Raw genomic sequence first — 19,495 nt, forward strand, 5'->3', positions numbered from 1 at the left:
TATTGCTTTGCAAGGATTACTCGCCTGCATTTTTTCTGTCTCACAATTTCATAAGTACACTTCAAGACCCAGTATAGGGACCCCATTCCCTGGGAAACCATTGAGACCTTTGCAGATAAAGCTAGTAATGTCTTTCTCTCATTAGAGCATTGATTATTATCCAGGCACAGTAGCTCACACCTGTAATCCTAGCACTTTGGGAGGCCAAGGAGGGAAGATTGCTTGAGTCTGGGAGTTCAAGACCAGCCTGGGCAACATGGAGAAACTCTGTCTCTACAAAAACTATAAAAATTAGCTGGGTGTTGGGGCTTATTTCAGTAGTCCTAGCTAAGAGGGAGGCTGAGGTGGGATGATCACTTGAGCCTGGGAAGTCCAGATTGCAGTGAGTTGTGATTGCAACACTGCACTTCAGCCTGGGTGACAGAGCAAGACCCTGTCACACACACACACACACACACACACACACACACACACACACAAAAGGAACACTGAATGCACTAAAACCTAGCTGTCTGACTTCTCTTCTCTCCACCTCATCAGACTGTGAGTTGTTCAAAGTGTAAAATTATGTCTTACACTCACTTTTCACTCTAGGAATAACAAAACACACGCACCAAATGAACATACATCTTGTTAAGGACGTTAGGCTAAAATCTATGCAGAATCCAGAGACAGATTATTCAAAGCCTTTGTCCTTAGGGAGCTTGTTCCTCATTAGGACAGCTATTACCCACACTAATAGGTAGGCTTTTCACTCAAATAAATTTTGGTGATAAATTTCTATGGCAACCTGCTGGAACTAAACTACATACGTGGTTATTACATTTTTCACATTGTCAACCTTGAGCACTACTTGAGAATTTTCATTATTCTGATTGTACATTCATGAGGCAAATCACTGTGAGGTTACACGAGTGTGCCTCTCTTATACACCCATGAGGCAAATCAATATGTATATTCCAATCAATTCAAAAACATGTTTCAAAGTTGCTTGATTTGTCACTTTACCAGATTTCCCAGAGTATATATTCACAGTTGAAATAAAACTAAATGTACATCCTGATCAAAATTTGACATGACATCTGAGATGGGGTCATGGTACATTGGGTACTAGAGAAACAGCAAATGGGCAACCCCCACCCCTACCCAGGCAACTTTCCTATGCATATAGCCTTTAAACCAGGAATGTATCTTACAGACACTATAATAGGTATGTTTCCCAAAAGGTCTAAATGGATACAAAAAGAATAAACAGGAGGATCAAGGAAGTCTGCACAGAAAAGAAAGTCTGAATGTACTTTGTTGAAGTACAGAAAAAACGGTATAATATGGCTTGGATCTGTGTCCCCATCCAAATATCATGTCTAATTATAATCCCCACGTGTCAGAGGAGGAGTGTGGTGGGAGGTGCTGTGCTTGGATCATGGAAGCCAATACCCCCCTGGCTGTTCTCCTGATAGTGAGTGAGTTCTCACAAGATGTGATGGTTTAAAACTGTGCTGCTTGCCCCTTCATGCTTCTCTCTTTCTTGTGTTTCGCCATGGTAACCTGTGCTTGCTTCCCCTCCGCCTCTTGCCATGATTGTAAGTTTTCTGAGGTCTCCCCAGCCATGTAAAATTGTGAGTCCATTAAACCTGTTTTCTTTATAAATTGCCTAGTCTTAAATAGTTCTTTATAGCAGTGTCAGAGTGAACTAATACATGACACTTATTTTTAAGCCTTGTAAATCATTCATAAATTTCATTTTAGTCATTTTTTGGTATTCCAAGAAGGGGACTGTCACAAAATATTCCACCCAGAGCAATCTGTTGACTAAAGCATGGACAAGTAAATGGGAAGTCAATCTAGAGATTAACTAAATAGCACTAGAAGGAATCTTTTGGGAAGCTTGGGCTTAGTCAAAAGATTTCACCTAGGAATTGGGTGCTGTGCTTGGTAAAATAAAAATCACAAGACTGATTCCAGTTGAAGGTGCTAGAGATAAATGATTAAAATGTTTTCAGGACAGAAAAAATAACTATTTTAATTAGAATTTATGGAACTCCATTTGGGACCCAGAAACTGGACTAAGACTCAGGTATCCATAGGTTAGCAGAACATGGCTCCAGCCTGCTCAGCCTCACCTGGAAACTACTTTCTTGGTAGTGGGGAAAAAGTATTCCTGAACTAAAAGCCACTTTGTCCCACCTAATAAAATTTAAAAGCAAGACCAAAAAGGATCAAACTACTTTCAAGTAATTTAATGACATCTCAGAAAAAAGTTCAAAATGCTTGAAGGAATACAAAATATTCAGTACTCAGCAAGGTAAAATTCAGAGTCTGGCAACCAATAAAAAAAAAAAAGTAGCAGAAGGAAAACAAGAAAACATACAATGACAAAGAGAAAAGTAAGTTAATCAAAATTGGCCCAGAAATAATAAAAATGATAGAATAGGGATATTGTTCAAGGGTTACTGTTACTGTATTTTGTTCAAGAAGACAGGAAAAGTTGAACATTTTATGTGGAGACATGTAAAAATATATGTGTCTCCCAAATTGAACTTATAAAAATGAAGTCTACAATGCCTGAGACTTAAACATATGCTGCAAGAAACCAATAGCAGATTGGCTAATGCAGAAGAAAATATTATGAACTTGGGCTGGACGTGGTGGTTCATGCCTGTAATCTCAGCACTTTGTGAGGCTGAGGTGGGTGGATAACCTGATGTCAGAAGTTCAATACCAGCCTGGCCAACATGGTGAAACTCTGTCTCTACTTATACGAAAATATTAGCTGGCTGTGGTGGTGAATGCCTGTAATCTCAGATACTCAGGAACCTGAGGCAGAAGCACTTGAAACTGAAGCAGAGGTTGCAGTGAGCCAAGATTGCACCACTGCACCCAGCCTGGGTAACAGAGCAAGACTCTATCTCATAAAAAAAAGTGTGTGTGTGTGTGTGTGTGTGTGTGTAAATGTTATCCCTAGCACTTTGTGAGGCATGTATGTATGTATGTATGTTTTTGTATGTGTATGTATATGTATGTGTATATATATATATATGTGTGTGTGTATATATATATACATAATATATATAATATATATATATATATATATATATATATATATATACATATTATGAATTTGGAGCTATAGCAACAGAATTCCGAAGTGAAACATAAAGAACTGAAAGAACAGAATTAACTGAACAAACATCAGTAGCTTGTAGGACAATTTCAAGTGGCCTAATATATAAGATTATTTGAGTCTCTAGTATAGAAGTGTAGAAATAATATCTAAAGATATAATGGCCAAAATTTGGTCATATGTGATGAAAACTACAAACCCATACATTTTCAAATATGTTTTTGAAACTTAAGCACAAAAAAAAAAAGAAGAAAACTACAGCAAGGCACACCATAAAATCAAACTACTTAAATGATAAAGAGAAAACGTTATAAGCAGCTAGGTCAAAATTACATATTACATACAGAAGAATAATTATAAGGTTTATTTAATATTTAAAAACTCCACCAATGTGAATTCAAACAAAAATTCACCTATATTGGTTTCCTAGGTTTGTCATAACAAGGTTCCATAAATTAAGTGACTTAAAACAACAGAAATTTATCCTTTTACATTTCTGGAAGCTAGATGTTCAAAATCAAAGTATGTGCAAGGTTGATTTCTTCTGTGGGCTTGGAGGGAGAACCTATTTCATGTGTCTCTCCTGGCTTCTGGTGATTACCAGAAATCTTTGGGGTTCCTTGGTTTGTGGCAGCACAATCTGACTCTGCCTCTGTTTTTACATGGTATTGTCCTCCCTATGTCTCTATCTTTGTTTTTCTTTTCTTATAAGGATACCAGTAATTCAATTAGGGCCCACCAAAATCTTGTACGACCTCAGCTTATCTTAACTAATTACATCTGCAAAGACCCTATTTCCAAATGAGGTTTTGGGTAGACATGAATTTTGAGGGGACACTATTCAACCCACTACAATATGGCAAGAGATCAAACTGGATTGTCTGCCTAACACCATATATAAATAATCAACTTCAGTTGTGTTAAGAATTTGTATGTCAAAAACAAAACTTTCAAATACTTTGTAGCAAATATAAATGAATATAATTTAGACTTTGGAATAGGAAATGATTTCTTAAGCAAGACACAGCTTTGACTATTCAACCTAGTATGCCGTATTAATAGACTGAAAAAGAATCTACACAATCATCTCAATAGACGTGAAGGAGAAAAATATTTGAAAATACTCCAAAACCAATTTCTGTAAAACTCTCAAATAATTAGAACAGAAAGATCTTCCTCAACCTGAAAAAGGGTGCAGGTAACATCATACTTTGCGGTGAAAGTGAATACATTTCCCCTAAGATCAGTAGCAAGGCAAAGATGTCTCTCCCCTGCCACGCTTCTAACAAACACTGCTTTAAATCCTCCTCTATACCACAAAATCCCTTCAGAATTGTTGGTGACTTCAGAGCCGGAGCCAAGCCCTCACCTTGCTGTTGGACTCAAGAATACTTAGTTACTTCCTCCATCACTGTGGAATGTGTAATATACACACTATGACGCCCTCTCAGTTCCCACCATCCAGGCATTGTTACTCGACTTCTCATTTGTTGGCTGGAGAGCCAGATATCATTATGAATTCTGCAGTTTCCAGATTTCATCCTGGGAAGCAAAGTAGTGTATCTTTCTGCTCTGGGATTCCCAAAAATTATCTGGGAATTATGAAAATCAGGTTTTAAAAAAACCATCCTCATTGCCTTCCCAAAAATAATTCAGTCAAAAAAAAAAAAAAATCAGGATGCTGGATCACTTCTCATGATTCCACCAGCAACCAAGGTAGTTTTTCCTTCTCTACTTCTTTTCTATACGCTGGACAAATATTTGTTTCTTTTTGGACATAAAAGACTCAGTCTGGCCAGGCGCAGTGGCTCACGCCTGTCATCCCAGTACTTTGGGAGGCCGAGGCAGGCGGATCATGAGGTCAAGAGATCGAGACCATCCTGGCCAATATGCTCTGCTAAAAACACAAAAAATAGCCGGGCATGGTGGCACATCCCTGTAATCCCAGCTACTTGGGAGGCTGAGACAGAAGAATCGCTTGAACCCAGGAGGGGGAGGTTGCAGTGAGCCGAGATTGCACTACTGCACTCCAGCCTGGCGACAGAGCAAGACTCCGTCTCAAAAGAAGAAGAAAAAAAAAAAAAAGGCTCATTCTTCCCTCTTTGTGTATGTTTAATATAAATTTAATGTTTTGAATTCTCCAGGATTTTGCTCTTCATATTTTAAATCAAGCTTGGGAAGAAAATAAACAATAATGTGACACCTCTTTTCTCTCTTCAGCACCTAGCTCTTGCAATTGAGAGATACAGGTTTCAAGACATGACTCTGCTATTGATTCACAAATGTCACATCAGAGTTCAAAGTACTTTGATGACTTATTATTGTCTCTGAATTGTTCCTACATTTTTTGGCAATGCATATAGAAAACTACTGCTGCTGACTGACTGGCACCTGAAGGGTAGGCTCTATAGGAGATGAAAAACATGCGTAATTAATATCAAAATAGTCCCCTGCTCCAGTTACTTAAGGTGATGGAAGCAATACTGGAAGCAATAATAGTTTTTAAATTGGAAAAGAATTGCTAAAAACATTCTTAAACCCACCCAAGAACAATGCATTTATCTTAAGAAATTACAAGTACTCATATATTACACATATTCACACATATAATACAGCATGAAATTTATGAGATGGATAATTACATGTATTTTACAAGTCAAATACACAGAGAGAGAGAGGAATTGTAAAGATCTTCAGCAACTCAATCCTTCTTTATAAAATAGTCTGGTTCTCTGAAGCCCAACTTGGGTGAATTAGCAAAGTTGGCTACTATCTAATTTGAGGCACCAGAAAATGTTATTCAGATGTGTTAGAAAATGAGAACAAATTATGAAAACACTGTTTCACGGTATAGTAAAATAATCCAATTGAAAACATTCTCCAGGAGGTGGAACTTAACATGTCTCCACCGCTTGAGCATGGGTTGTGCTTAATGGTTTGCTTTTCAAGAGTAAAGCTTATAAAGATTGGGGAAGTAATTTACAGTGGAGGAACCTACAAATACTACCTTGTTTGGGTGATCAAGGTTAACATCATAAGGGATAGCATGTTGATTGTAGGTGCCCTAGATATTATCTAATGCGAATGGCATTTTACCTCTATGCTCTTCCCTAAAACCCTTAAGCCCAATCTAATGATGAGAAAAACATCAGATAAACCAAAATGAAAGACCTTCTACCTGACCAGTACTCCTCAAAACTGACAAGGTCATAGAAACCAAGGAAAATCTGAGAAATTGTCCCAGACCAGAGGAGACTAAGGAGACATGACAATTAAGTGCAGTGCAGAATCCTGGATGAGATCCAAGATAGAACAAAGACATTTAGGGAAAATCTAGTGAAGTACAAATAAAGAGCAGGATTTAATTAATAGCAATGTACTAACTACTAGTTAATAGAAATGTACCAACATTGGTTTCTTAACTGTGACAAGTATATTATCATGATGTATGATGTTAACAATTGAGGAAACAGGATGAGTTTATATTAGATTGGTACAAAAGTAATTGTCATTTTAGTCATTGAAAGTAATGGCAAAAAGTATCATTACTTTTGCATGAAACTTTGTAACTTTTAGACTTTTTATAACTACAGAAAAGTTACAAATATGGTACACAGTTCCTTCTCTATGCACCATCTTTATAACTTTTCTGTAAATCTAAGACTATTCTATATACTTTTTATTAAAAATAAATTCCCCCAATCCTTGTTAAAATCCGCTCAGTGATATAATCAACTTCAAAAACACCTATTCCCATGTGAGATAAACATGAATGGGCTAGTGAAAAGTCACAAGTTCAAATCTATCGGGGGACCTTACCATTTGAGTAACCTTAAAACTTTACAAGCCACTATATTCTTCCATATAAAACAGGATTAACAATATTTATCCTGTCAACCTACTTCATAAGACAGGAAAAAGAAGAAAGAACTCTATATTGGGTACCAGTTCTATGCCAGACAGCTTAAATGTCTTTACATCTTAATCCTTACAACAACCTTGTAACATAGGTAACCTTGTAACATATAGGTGACATGGATCCTATAAATCTATTTTGCAGATGTAGGAAGCTCAAAGAGGCTATGTAAATTGACTAAAGTCATTTTATTAGCAAGGGTTAAAGTCAGATTTTGAACACAGGTTTCTCCAAGCTGTCTCCTATGCACTGTAAACATAAATGCTTTGTAAACTGTCTGGCAACTATACTCTCTTATTTTAACATGACACACAAGACAAATGTCTGAGAGCCCAGGTGAGTGTCCAAGTGTAGTCAGAAAGGGCCTCTCACCACTTGTAATTACTGAAAGAAGAGCCGTTCAGGAAAGGGGTACTTGAGCAGCCTTTTGAAGCACCAGGAGTCTGCACATCCCATGAGCTCTCATGTTCCTCTTTCTAGGTCTTGGGGGCTGCCCTGGGGAATTCTTAGCCTGTTTTTTGGCAGCTTCACAGACCTTCTTTCTGCTAGAGTGCTTTGTACCAGGGCTATCCAGGGTAGAAGCCTGAGAGGCTTGTCAGCAATGCAATGTGATAACAGTGTATCAAATTCATATTGTCACTTCTGCCAAATGAATTTAATTAAGCAGAAAAGTGGGTTACTGAAATGAAATACACATGTGCTCTCTAAAGTCATGTGTGCCTTCGGGTATTTGGAAAATACCCTAAATGCATGTTATTACAAGAATCATGTTAACAGCCAGAAAGAAACCTTTAGATCCTCAGTATTTGGAAATACGTGAGCATCTTGGAATCTCAGTGTTAATGTGTCAGTTTATCTGCTTGAGATAAATGGTATTTTGTGCCCAGACCAAGGCACAATCTCCACATTTACTAATCAAAATATAATAAATTTTGCTAGTTAAAAGTTTCAGCTTTTTAAATTTAATGTCATACCTCATGTATTTCCATTTTTTTTAATTATTATACTTTAAGTTCTTGGATACATGCGCATAACATGCCTGTTTGTTACATAGGTAAACATGTTCCATGGTGGTTTGCTGCATCTATCAACCCATCACCTATGTTAGGTATTTCTCCTAATGCTATCCCTCCCCTAGCCCCCCAAACCCTTAAAGGCCTTGGTATGTGATGCTACCCTCCCTGTGACCATGTGTTCTCATTGTTCAACTCCCACTTATGAATGAGAACATGCAGTGTTTGCTGAGAATGACGGTTTCCAGCTTCATCCATGTCCCTCATAAAAAGGACATGAACTCATCCTTTTTTATGGGTGCATAGTATTCCATGGTGTTATGTACCACATTTTCTTTAACCAGTCTATCACTCATAGGTATTTGGGTTGGTTCCAAGTCTTTGCTATTGTGGACAGTGCTGCAATAAACATGTGTGCATGTATCTTTATAGTAGAACAATTTATAATCCTTTGGGTACATACCCAGTAAAGGGTATTGCTGGCTAAAATGGTATTTCTGGTTCTAGATCCTTAAGGAATTGTCACACTGTCTTCCACAATGGTTGAACTAATTTACGCTCCCACCAACAGTGTAACAGCATTCCTATTTTTCCACATCCTTTCCAGCATCTGTTGTTTCCTCACTTTTTAATGATCGCCATTCTAACTGGCATGAGATTTTATCTCATTGTGGTATTGATTTGCATTTCTCTAATGATGAGTGATGATGAGCTTTTTTTCATATGTTTATTGGCCACATAAATGTCTTCTTTTGAGAAGTGTCTGTTCATATCCTTTGCCCACTTTTGGATGGGGTTTTTTCTTGTAAATTTGTTTAAGTTCATAGATTCTGGATATTAGCTCTTTGTCAGATGGATATGTTGGAAAAATTTTCTCCCATTCTGTAGGTTGCATGTTCACTCTGATGGTAGTTTCTTTTGCTGTACAGAAGCTCTTTAGTTTAATTAGATCCCATTCATCCATTTTGGCTTTTGTTGCCATTGCTTTTCGTCTTTCAGTCATGAAGTTTCTGCCCATGCCTATGTCCTGAATGGTATTGCCTATGTTTTCTTCTAGGGTTTTTACAGTTTTAGGTCTTAAAGTCTTTAATCCATCTTGAGATAATTTTTGTAGAAGGTGTAAGGAATGGGTTCAGTTTCAGTTTTCTGCATACGGCTAGCCAGTTTTCCCAACACCATTTATTAAATAAAGAATACTTTCCCCATTGCTTGTTTTTGTCAGGTTTGTCAAAGATTAGATGGTTGTTGATGTGTGGTGTTATTTCTGAGGCCTCTGTTCTGTATAATTGATCTATATCTCTGTTTTGGTACCAGTACCATGCTGTTTGGATTACTGTAGCCCTGTAGTATAGTTTGAAGTCAGGTAGCCTTCAGCTTCATTCTTTTTGCTTAGGATTCTTGGCTATGTGGGCTCTTTTTTGGTTCCACATGAAATTTAAAGTAGTTTTTCTAATTCTGTGAAGACAGCCAATGGTATCTTGATGGGGATAGCACTAGCACTGAAGCTATAAATTACTTTGCACAATATGGACATTTTCACAATATTGATTCTTCCTATCCATGAGTATGGAATGTTTTTCCATTTGTTTGTGTCCTCTCTTATTTTTTTTAAGCAGTTGTTTGTAGTTCTCCTTGAAGAAGTCCTTCACATCCCTTGTAAGTTGTATTCCTAGGTATTTTATTCTCTTTGTAGAAATTGTGAATGGGAGTTCACTCATGATTCAGCTTTTCTTGCAAATTCAGACAAAGCTCTCCAAAGATATAAGCAACTTAGAGAACTGATATTACTATTCTCACTCTTAATTGCCTTTAAGCACAAGGACATGTGTTTAAAGGACATGTTTTATTCATTTGTTATGGATTCATTAAAAATTGTGAATGGTTTAACCCAGAGGACTATTAAAGATTATCTAATTCAATCCCTTTCTTTATAAATGAGGAAACTGAAGCCCAGAAGGATGACTAGCGTGGAATGGCCCAAGGAGTTAACGACAATGCTGAGCTCATAACTCAAACTCCAGGTTGGTGGCACACAGCTCATGCAGGTATTCTGTCTTGGACAGGGAGATTCTTTAGATTACTTTTGTTCCAAAGAATCTGTGATATTTACTATCACAAAAACAGCAAAGGAAACACCCACCTCCATGATTCAATTACATCCCACCAGGTCCCTCCCAAGACATATGGGAGCTAAAATTCAATATGAGATTTGTGTGGGAACACAGCCAAACCGTATCAGTGATGAGATAATCTGTACAACAAACCCTCATGATACAAATTTACCTATGTAACAAACCTACCCTTTGACCCCTAAACTTAAAAGTTAAAAAAAGATCCCTTACCCCTTCTAACACGTGAGGAGTCAAGAAGAAGGCACCAGCTACAAACCAGGAGACAAACCTTCTCCAAATACCAAATCTGCTGGCACCTTGATCTTGGACTTTACAGCCTTCAGAACTGTGAGAAATAAGTTTCTGTAATTTATAAGCCTCCCAGCCTATGGTATTCTGCTAGAGCAGCCTGAATGGACTGAGATAGAAACTTAACCAGTATTACAACTAAATATATAGCTAGGTGAGACTATGCTAAAGGAGGAAGTGTTATAATGACATTATTTAGTTAACTGATAATTGGAATATAGACCATAAATTGGATAAAAGTACAGTTGCCACTATTACACTTATTTGATAACTATACCTAGGAATTTGACACTGAAACATTTAGGGGTAAATAAATATGGCATGCAACACACTCTCAATTTTATTAAAAAAATAGAAAACAAATAGAGCAAAATGTTAACACTAGATGAAACTGGATCTAGAGTATAAGGGTGTTCTTTGCTCTATTTTTGTAACTTTTCTCTATAAGTCTGACATTATTCCAAATAAAACTTTTTTTAAAAAAACAAGCCATGCAAATGATTACTAACAGCACCACAAAATTACAACCACCCTCTATTCAAGGGCTAAGAAGGGCATTTAAAGAACATCTCCAAAAATAATAGTCTTTTAAAGTCATGGCATCCTTTATGCATATTTGCCACAAAACCAAACTTTCAGTAAGTATAAGCAATGAGTAGGTCACCCCAGAAGGCCTTAAAGCTTGATGTTTGTGGCTTGATTTTGGGCTGGCTCAATGCCCTATGGGCCTGCTGTCATTCATTCATTTTGTTATGATCTTTCATAATGAAGAAAAGAAATACAATAACTTTCTATTATCTTAAAAGTTGCAATGAGAAAATGGATACCTCTTTAATGGAGCCAAATAATTAACTCATATATTTTCTCTTAAAAAAAAACTATAAAAACTGTAGGTTACAGTCTTGAATATGAACAGGAACATGGTCACATCAGGCCACTCCCAGGGATTTCATTCTAATGAGGAAAGACAACAGCCATTTCCCTGATGGCTTGCACAATGAGGTTCATGACAGTTTTATTTACACAGTCTTATTTACTCAGGCCCAGAATAGCAATCCTGCTCATCCCAGGGAAAGCAAGTTCTTTTCTCTGAATTTGCCATTTGATTCTGGGCACTGCCTGTCAGCTATCTGCTTCATGAGTCTATGCTGGTACCGATTGTACACAGAGGGCAATTTGCACACAAATCATGTGGCATTTGTGTTCCCCGTGGATAAAAACAAATTCTGGTCACCATTTCATATCTGTAGGTACTTGGAGAACATATTAATTGGCATTTTCTGCTGATGAAAGGGTAGCTTTACTATTATAAATCATTCACAGATAAATTTATGACAGTAGGTATTGCCCAGTATGTTTGGAGTTCTTGACATGTTCTCTGTTCTGGAGATAGAACTAAGCCCAAAGTCTGGGTCCTGTACTCAGGAAGTTTGTAATTGAGTTGGAATTACAGGAGCACACAAGGCCACTATAGCAAGCCACAAGTCATGCATGGTGCTCAGGAGGCTGTATGCACAAAGCAGAAGTTCATTAGTGTAACAGCCCTGGCACAGAAGGCATCTGCACAGCAGTTTCCAACATACTGATTAGCCAGCTATGATTTGCAACCCAAATGTGCCATGCTCTCTCGACTCCTTTATACATACTATTCTCCTGCCTAGAACATTCTCTGCCACCTCACCCTTATCACCCAATATCCCCCTTTTCCATCACCAAAATTCCTCTTATTCTTTGGCTAATTATCATAGTTTCTAGCTTGGATGTTATGACTCCTGAAATATTCTTCTTTACCCTTTCTCCCTGGTCTAGAGGTCCTTCCTGTCTTCTCCCTCTGGGCCATTATAACCTATTACAATGACCCATTACAACCTTTACCACATTGCATAGCAAGGTGGTTACAAGGCTGAGAAGAGGTGGGGAGGGATCTAGAGTCAGGCTGCCTGAGATCAAATCCTGAAACTGCCACCTACAGGCTTTGAGGCTTAAGTCAGTTTAGTCAAGTTCCGTAACTTCTCTGTATCTCCTGTAGTTTATTATTTCATTTAGTCTCAAGCCAAACGTCCAAAGGATGCTGCCCTCACTTCACAGATGAAGAAAGTGAGTCTCAGAAATGTTACTTAACTGATTCAATGTAACCTACCCGGGGAGCACAGATTCAAAGCCAAGTCTAGAGGATATGAAAGACATCAGTTTTAAGCACCTTGTCAAACTTTCTCCATCAAGTGATTCTACAAGTTTTGCTTATTACCAAGGAGTCTGGGCAGGCATTGGGTCCGCCTTTCTTAAAGAGACCAGGAAGAAGTGTCAAAAGACTGTGAGTTGTGACCCCTTCCCTGAATGTGCTTTCCAAGGGGGTAACTTCAAGTTGACAAGTCTAAGAAAATCTTTGGGAGCCATTAGTTGAGCTTTCACACTACATTTAGTGACACAATATCCAATTGTTTTTCATTTCTATTTTTACTTTTATTAGAAGTAGGAGAGCGTATTGGTCCATTTTCACAATGCTGATAAAGACATACCTGAGACTGAGAAATTTATAAAGAAAAAGAGGTTAAATGTACTCACAATGCTACATGGCTGGGGAGGCCTCACAATCATGGAGAAGGTGAAAGGCACATCCTACATGGCAGCAGGCAGGAGAGACAATGAAAGGCAAGCCAAAGGGGAAAACCCTTATAAAACCATCAGATCTCATGAGAGTTATTCAAGACCACGAGAACAGTATGGAGGAAACCACCCCGCTGATTCAATTATCTTCCACAGGATCCCTCCCACAACATGTGGGAATTATAGGAGCTACAATTCAAGATGAGATTTGGATGGGGCCACAGCCAAACTATACCACCGAGAGAAAGAAATGAATTATGCTGGCTTAAGTGGGCCTGGACGCTCGCTCCAGCAGGAGCTCGGAATACGTTCCCTTTCCTAGAGAATAGACAGCTACACAGAAATCCCTGGGGAGCGGATTTATAGTTCAAATAAGAGGCAGTAAAGCACAGAGCATAAAATTATGGGTTTTGGAGTCAAATACAGGTTTGTCTTGACCCAGCCACTTTCTAGCTGAAGAGGTTTAAAAAAGTTATTTAAATTTTTTCTACCTCTAGATCCAGAGATAAGCCAGGTCTTCCAAGTTAAATGGGCATGTCAGTCAACTATCAAGGAAGAGGTGGAGGGAGGATGGGAAGGATGAGGGAACAACATGTTCTAAAATGGGGTATCCCATCCTTCTGGCACACCTCTGAACAGTGCTAGAAGAATGCCATGCCTGTCTACCATGATGAAATCCACTTCTATTTCAAAAGTTGACCCCAAATCCTTCTCTGGTAAACAAACTGCTGTAACTTCATCTTGACTATTTGTTTAGAGATTTCGAGTGCTAAATTTTGATGCTGAGGTTAAATTATCATTTAAACATAGTTTCATGACTTTACTTGTGCAGCAACTGAAAGGGAAAAGCTGTTTTTGTGTTGTAAGTTTTCCAATAAAACATTAAGGTCTTCTTTTAAAATGACTTTCTTCTATCAATAATCTATCTCCAGAGATTTAAATCTTAATAATATTGATTTTCTGTATTTGTGGAATCACTGTTACTCACTGCTGAGGAAAAGAGAAGCAATGCAAATACTTTGGTTGGTTTGGCCACATCATCTCATTTTCTGAGATTTGGTTAGTAGGTCTTATAGGACCAACACATTGCCCAGCACCTAATTGGCACTGGTAATGAGAGAGGGACTATAAAGTGAGGCTTCTGAGAATGGAGTCAAACAAATAGTGGGCATGGACTAATGGGAGAGCATTGCTGAGGAGGAACTTACTGAGATACACCCAAAGGTCCCTGGCAGACAGATTCCATATGTTGAATCTCTGCTCAGTTGCTAGGGCATTGACCCAACTCCTGAATGTGAAAGGAGTCTTTGGGTAACTGGTACATTCCTCTAAGCCTGTGTTTGTGTCTTTAGTAAAAGTGTCACTTGATACTCCTGGGAAGGTAGGTAAGATGGGGAGATTTGAGAAGTACTGACTTGATCCGTTCTCCAACAGCATCAATTGAGTGAGTAAACTAACAACCTGAGTAGCAAAGCATTTTATTTTTCCTTAATTGCCTATATATTAGCAGCAACAAGGTTAGAGCATGTGCAGTGCTAATAAGCATTGATATGGTTTGACTCTGTGTCTCTATGCAAATCTCATATCCAATTATAATCCTGTGTTGGAGGAGGGGCTTGTTGGAAGGTGATGGGATCATAAGGGCAGTCTTCTCCCTTGCTGTTTTCTTTATAGCGAGTGAGTTCTCATGAGACCTGGTTGTTTAAAAGTGTGTAGCACTTCCCCCTTTGCTTTCTCTCTCAGCCAAGTGAAGATGCTTCCCCTTCAACTTCTTCCATGATTACAAGTTTCCTGAGGCTTCCCCAGCCATGCTCCTTGTACAGCCTGTGGAACTGTGAATCAATTAAACGTATTTTCTTCGTAAGTTACCCAGTCTCAGGTAGTTCCTTATAGCAATGCAAGTACTATGAACTTTCCTCTTAGTACCACTTTGGCTGTATCCCAGAGGTTTTGATACATTGTGTCATTATAATCATTTGGTTCAAAGAATGTTTTAACATTCATCTTGATTTTATTGTTGACCTAAAGATCATTCAGAAGCAGATTATTTAATTTCCATGTATTTGTATAGTTTTGAGGGTTCCTTTTGGAGTTAATTTCCAATTTTATTCCACCATTGTCTGAGAGAGTACTTGATATAATTTTGGTTTTTAAAAATTTATTAAGGCTCGTTTTGTGACCTATTATATGGTCTGTCTTGGAGAACGTGCCATGTGCTCCTGAAAAGAATATATATTCTGCAGTTATTGTTTCGACTGTTCTGTAAATATCTGCTAAATCGATTTGTTCTAGTATAGTTTAAGTCCATTGTTTCTTTGTTGACATTCTGTTTTAGTGAACTGTCTAGTGCTATCAGTGGAGTACTGAAGTCCTCCACTATTATATTATGTTGTCATCTGTCTGATTTCTTAGGTCTGGTAGTAATCATTTTAAAAAATTGGGGGCTCCAATGTTAGGTACATATATATTTAGGACTATGCTATTTTGCTGTTGGACTAATTCTTTTATCATTATAGAATCTCCTTCTTTGTTCTTTTTAACTGTTGTTGCTTTAAAGTCTGTTTTGTCTGATATAAAAATAGCTACTTCTGCCTGCTTTTGGTTTCCATTTGCATGGAATATCTTTTTCCATCTCTTTACCTTAAGTTTATGTGAGTCTTTATGTGTTAGATGAGTCTCCTGAAAGTAGCAGATACTTGGTTAGTAGATTTTTGTCTATTCTGCAATGCGGTATATTTTAAGTGGAGCATTTAGGCTATTTATATTATATATTAATGTGGAGATATGAAGTACTGTTCTATTCATTTAGTTGTTGCCTGAAGACCGTGTGTGTGTGTGTGTGTGTGTGTGTGTGTGTGTGTGTGTGTGTGTGTTTCATTATGTTATTGTTTACAGGCTCTGTGAGATTTATGCTTTAAGGAGGTTCTACTTTGGTGAATATTTTGAGGAACCATTTCAAGATTTAGAGCTCCTTTTAGCATTTTATAGTGTTGGCTTGGTAGGTGAGTGCTCTCAGCATTTGTTTGTCTGAAAAAGATGTTATCTCTCCTTGACTTATGAAGCTTAGTTTTGCTGGGTACAAAATTCTTAACTACTAATTATTTTGTTTAAGGAGGCCAAAGATAGGACCCTAATCCCTTCTCGCTTCTAGGGTTTCTGCTGAGATACTTGGTGTTAATCTGATAGGTTTTCCCTTATAGGTTACTTGATGCTTTTGCTTCATAGCTCTTAAGATTCTTTACTTTGTCTTGATTTAGATAACCTAATTACTATGTACCCAGGTGACGATCTTTTTGTGATGAATTTCCCAGGTGTTCTTTGAGCTTCTTGTATTTAGATGTCTAGATCTCTAGCAAGGTCAGAGAAGTTTTTCTTGATTATTCTCTCAAAGAAATTTTCCAAACTTTTAGCTTTCTCTTCTTCCTCAGGAACATAGGTTTGGTAGTTAACATAATCCCAAACTTTGTGGAGGCTTTGCTTTGTTTTGTTTTTAATTCTTTTTTGTCTTTGTTGGATAGGGTTAATTTGAAAACCTTATCTTCAAGCTCTGAAGTTCTTTCTTCTACTCATTTGAGTCTATTGTTAAAACTTCCTTGCATATTTTGCATTTCTTTAAGTGTATCTTTCATTTTCAGAAGTTATAGTTGTCTTTTCTTTATGATATCTCTTTCTCTGGAGACTTTAATGCATATCTTGTATTTTTTTTTTATTTTATTTTATTTAAGTTGTTTTTTACCTTTCTCTGGTACCTCTCTGAGTTGGTTAACAATCAACCTTCTGAATTCTTTATCTGGTAATTCAGAGATTTCTTCTTAGTTTGGATCCATTGCTGGAGAGCCAGTGTGATCTTTTATGGGTGTTATAGAACCTTGTTTAGTCATATCACCAGAATTATTTTTCTAGTCCCTTCTCATTGGGTAGACTGTTTCAGTGGAAAGATCTAGAGCTCAAGGGCTGCTGTTCAGATTCTTTTGTCCCACAGGGTGATCCCTTGAAGTGGTACTCTTCTGCTTCCCCTAGGGATGGGGCTTCCTGAGAGCCAGACTGCAGTGATTGTTACTGTTCTTCTGGGTCTAACCACTCAATGAGACTAGCAGGCTCTGGGCTGGTACTGAGGAATGTCTGCAGAGTCCTGTGATGTGGTTTGTCTTCAGTTCTCTCAGCGACGGATACGAGCACCTGCCCCAATGGAGGTGGCAGGAGCATAAAGTGAACTCTGCAGGAGTTCTTGGTTGTAGTTTTCTTGAACGCTGGTTATGCTAACAGAGACACTGTCACAAGGACAGACTCAGGACCTCTGGTTATCCAGGGTGGTGTAGGTGGTGTAATTAGTTGTTGTTTCTTCTTTTTTGGAGCAGGGTTGGTGTGTTATAAGTTGTTGTAACGGCTTAAGTTAGTTGGCCTACAGACAGGAGGCAGCACTTGGAAGACAGTACCAGATGCAATAGTAGAAGGGAGATGTACACTTGCCCTACATTGGCCAGGGTAAGTACTCAACGTTACTCAGGTGATGGGTGGGGCCACAGAGCTCTCAAGAGTTTATGTCTTTTGTCTTTGACTACAAGGGCAGGCAGAGAAAAACCATCAGGTGGGGGCAGAATTAGGTGGGTCTGAGGTCAGACTATCCTTGGGTGGGACTTGCTGTGGCCACTGTGGGGAATCGGGAGTGATTCTCAGACCAATGTAGTTATGTTCTCAGGGAGATTTTAGCTGCCTCTGCTGCATCATACAGGTCACCAGGGGACTAGGGGAAAGCTGGCAGTGATAGGCCTCACTCAGCTCCCATGCAGCAAGGCCAGTCTCACTCCCGCCCTGCCTCACTAACAGCACCAAGTTTACATCTAGGCAGCTGGTGAGTAAGGCTGAGATTTTGCCCCAGGGTACAAGTCTTCCTGTTGAGAAAGCAAGCATGGCTCTCAGGCCTCACCCCTCATCCCCAACCCTCCACTTAAACCTTTGGCTGCAGCTTCTACACTCATATTTGTGCTTTCTATTTTTGCCCCCACCCTCCACCACTGGAAATTCTGCTCAGAAAAATTTGTGTTCAGCCAAAATTATTACAAAATTCCACTGGAAGCTTTCTTCACCCTGTGGCCCCTCCTGAATTTCACTAGTTGCCTTCCCCCAAGGACCCCTGTGAGATAAAGCCAGGAACGGCTTTTCTGGGCTCAAGCTGGAGACCGGGAGTACTTAGAGGGCTCTTCCCACTGTTTCTTCTCCTTTTATATTTCACTCAGCTCCCTAAATCCTTTTCAACTCTAGGTATGGTTAAATCTTTCTCCTATGACCTGCATTTGCAGGTTCCCCAGTGGTCATACATGTTCAGAGGGAGACTTTTCCCCCTTTCATACTTTGAAAACTCACAGTTTTTCAGCAGTCTCATGGAGTTTGCAGTAGCAAGCCGCTTCTTTCAAAGAGTCAGTGAATTCTTTTGTTTTTTTCTGGTATATTCCTGAGGTGGTTCTTAGAGCAAAAGTTCACCATGTGAGTCTCCACACACTGTTCTGTCCATCCAAGTGGGAGCTGTACTTTAGTCCTGTCTCCTATCTGCCATTTTTTTCCTAAATATTCCACACTACTTGAATTTGACAAGTTTTATTGTCATTTTCATGAGACACCTGTAAAGGAAAAAGAGGCAGAAAATTAATTTTATTCATAGAGATATTTTTAGGTTAATACAATTTGTTTATACCTTTTATCCTCCTCATCATGAACTGTTAGGACACAGAAATTGTATTTACAGATACACTGAACTTACATTCATAAGACTATTTACATTTTTATTATAAAAACAGTAACAATAAGGAAATTTTAAAGAAGAAAAATTATCTCTAATCCCAACAGGATATCAAAACAATTTATTTTTACTATATCCCTCATCTTATCTTAGTTTACATAATTGCAATCATAGAACACATAAATTTTTATAATCTACTATTTCACTTAATTGTCTATCGTAAACAATTTCCATGTTGATATATGATTTTTATTTTTTATTGCATTTTTGGTACAAATTGACAATTTTTCTGGCTGCATAGTTCATCAAATACCACAACATAGTCAGTCCTCTAGTAATTTAAATACTTATTTGTTTCCAATTTTGTGTTATTTCAAAAAGCTGCTGTAGGTATCATGCAAACATATTTTTTCTTAAAATGAATGCCCAGAACAAAGATTTATTACATAAGGGTAAGAACATTTTGTGGCCTTTGACCCAAACCATTTATTGGCAGCTCTGGATGAGCCCTTAGTGTAAGCTTTGCCAGTTCTCCTCTCCTCAATCTCAGGCATGACGTCTCTGGGCTCCTAAAGTCCTCCTCGCTATCCTGCTTCCTATCCACTCCCAGGCCTATGAGGAATGCTGACCAGCAAACTCCAATCAACTTGACACTTCATTACTTTATCTCTGCTCTTC

The 19,495-nt window shown here is 38.2% G+C and overlaps 1 long non-coding RNA gene across 1 annotated transcript in view; it reads right to left on the reverse strand.

Moving 5' to 3' along the window:
• LOC141582885 (uncharacterized) overlaps window positions 1-19,495 on the reverse strand; it is a 508,101-nt gene that overhangs the window by 325,296 nt on the left and 163,310 nt on the right. Inside the window, exon 2 of the long non-coding RNA XR_012515793.1 lies at window positions 18,445-18,698. This is a non-coding gene — a long non-coding RNA (uncharacterized LOC141582885). The remainder of the gene's footprint in view (window positions 1-18,444; window positions 18,699-19,495) is intronic.

Source organism: Saimiri boliviensis, chromosome 2 (genome assembly GCF_048565385.1).
Source record: "Saimiri boliviensis isolate mSaiBol1 chromosome 2, mSaiBol1.pri, whole genome shotgun sequence".
Classification (NCBI taxonomy): domain Eukaryota; kingdom Metazoa; phylum Chordata; class Mammalia; order Primates; family Cebidae; genus Saimiri; species Saimiri boliviensis.